Genomic DNA, 2,337 nt, shown 5'->3' on the forward strand with positions numbered 1-2,337 from the left:
GGTAGTAGCCGGTCCGGGCGGGCGTCAGCTCGGGCAAGTGCCGCTCCCGACTCCTCGCAGAAGTCCGCTCGCCGACACTCCGCCACGTGCACGCGTCAGTGACGCTGCCGAACCGATTGCTGGTCCTGTTTCCACCTCTGCTTTTCCTAGGGCAAAGCTGCTGCACGCCTCGTGACACTTGGCGGGCAACATGGTGGCGGAGATCCTGCCTCCGTCGCTGCGGTGCGTGCCGACATGCATTGCCTCTTGGGCGCCATATTTTTCTTATCCCAATACATGTATGTTTCCGCGGACCGCACCAGGCTGGTGCTCCCCACAGCTTCACGCCACCCTGCTATCACGTGCGCAGGCCGGTGGGCAGGTGGCTGCTGCTAAGGTGGGGGGTGTATGTGTGGTCCTGTCGGAGGGTCGTTTGGCAATCAATCGCACTCGCCTTGGCTGGCGAATGGTTTCGGGGCCAGCAGGTGAGCTCATCAGGGTAGCAGGCCCTGCAGCCGTGGTCACCGCCAAACCCAACCCCCCCCCCCCCCCCCCCCCCCCGTCTGTTGGGCGTCTACCTGCGCGGGCAGGAGGACACTTTCCGATTGCAAATCTCTGTTTGCCGAGTCAATCCCGAATGCACGTGGGTGGGTTCGCATTGCCCTTCGTCACAAGGGCCGAAGCCTGTTCCACCATCTCGTCAGCAGTGCCGACTGGTCTGTGATCGATGAAGGGAGCCATACCAGGTCCGGTCCTGCTGCTTGGCGGCACCGCGTCATCGGGAGCTCGCGTCAGACGGAGGGTTTCGGTGTACTCTCCAGCCACGGGAAACGAAGCCGGTGATGCAGGCGCCGGTCTTTTGCAAATCGGCTGGGTTTACATCATTGCTATCTAGTCACGCTCCCTTCAACCCCACGCGGTACCTAGTCCCTTCAGCTCGTCACTCGCACATTCCCGTCAGGGCCTCTGTGCGTTTGTGGGCTGGGGGTGGCGGTTTAAAGACTCCTGAGTTGCCGCCCGTCAGTTCTCGAGCTCCGTGCAGTAGTGATCCCCAGTGAACTGCCAGCAGGGTTAACGAGCGATCGCTCTCTGTGTCGGGGCGCCTGGCGTCGATTGGTGGTCGGTGGCTTGCAGGCAAGCTGCGTTGTGAGGGTGGGAACGAGTTTGACGTGCCATTGCCGCAACCCCCAGCCCACCTCGGTAGGGGCTGCGCCGGGCGGGCGTCAGCTTGGGCAAGTGCCGCTCCCGACTCCTCGCAGAAGTCCGCTCGCCGACACTCCGCCACGTGCACGCGTCAGTGACGCTGCCGAACCGATTGCTGGTCCCGTTTCCGCCTCTGCTTTTCCTAGGGCAAAGCTGCTGCACGCCTCATGACACTTGGCGGGCGACATGGTGGCGGAGATCCTGCCTCCGTCGCTGCGGTGCGTGCCGACATGCATTACCTCTTGGCGCCCTGTTTTTTTTCCCAATAGACGTATGTTTCCGCGGGCCGCACCATGCTGGTGCTCCCCACAGCTTCACACCTCCCTGCTCCGCCCGCACGCTGGCGGGCAGGTGGGTGCTGCTAAAGGTGCGGTCCGGGTCGCTTTCCTCTGGCGAGGGAGAGACCGAAAACAAATTCAGACAACTCTTGACGGTGGATCACTCGGCTTGTGCGTCGATGAAGAACGCAGCTAGCTGCGAGAATTAATGGGAATTGCAGGACACATTGATCATCGACACTTTGAACGCAATTTGCGGCCCCGGGTTCTTCCTGGGGCCACGCCTGTCTGAGGGTCGTTTGGCAATCAATCGCACTCGTCTTGGCTGGCGAGAGCACGGCTGGGGTGTCGCAGAGGACCCGTCCTTTTTGTCCCCCTAAGTTCAGACTCCAGAGCCCTCCGGCGTCGGAGCGCTTGGCCTTTCCCCCCACCCTGCACATTCCGTTCGTCAGGCTCGACGCCATCCCCCCGCCGGGGAGCACAGCCTGGCGTCCGTCTGTGTGGTGGCAGTGGGGCCAGCACGGCTGTCATCGGTCCCAGAATGGCTGTCGGTGGTTCACACGGCGATGTGCACCGCCCTCCTGGTCTTTGGGACACGGAGCTGCCTCGAAGTTTTGAGCCTCCAGTGGGGGGACTGCCTAAGCTCTGCACGTCCGCATTGGGACCGTCTCTTGGTTGGCTGGCAGTGGAAAGAGTGAAGGGAGCCGCGGAGGTCCAGTGCTGGTGTGCCGCCGGCCTCACCGTGGAGCTCGCCGGTTTGACACGCTGACCCGACTCGATGGTTGATCGATTGAGAGTATTGAGAGGCACGGACCGCGTCTGGGAGCTGCAGGCTGCCCGCTGCTGCAGCCGCCCATCCTGTGGTTCGTCCTCGGCC

General features: G+C 62.8%; 1 non-coding gene across 1 annotated transcript; it reads left to right on the forward strand.

Moving 5' to 3' along the window:
- The first annotated feature begins 1,604 nt into the window (after positions 1-1,604).
- On the forward strand, positions 1,605-1,758 carry LOC140464816 (5.8S ribosomal RNA). Its single transcript, XR_011954990.1, has one exon. It is a non-coding gene; the product is annotated as a 5.8S ribosomal RNA (ribosomal RNA).
- The last annotated feature ends 579 nt before the right edge of the window (positions 1,759-2,337 follow it).

The sequence above is a fragment of the Chiloscyllium punctatum genome, chromosome 40, assembly GCF_047496795.1.
Source record: "Chiloscyllium punctatum isolate Juve2018m chromosome 40, sChiPun1.3, whole genome shotgun sequence".
Lineage (NCBI taxonomy): Eukaryota > Metazoa > Chordata > Chondrichthyes > Orectolobiformes > Hemiscylliidae > Chiloscyllium > Chiloscyllium punctatum.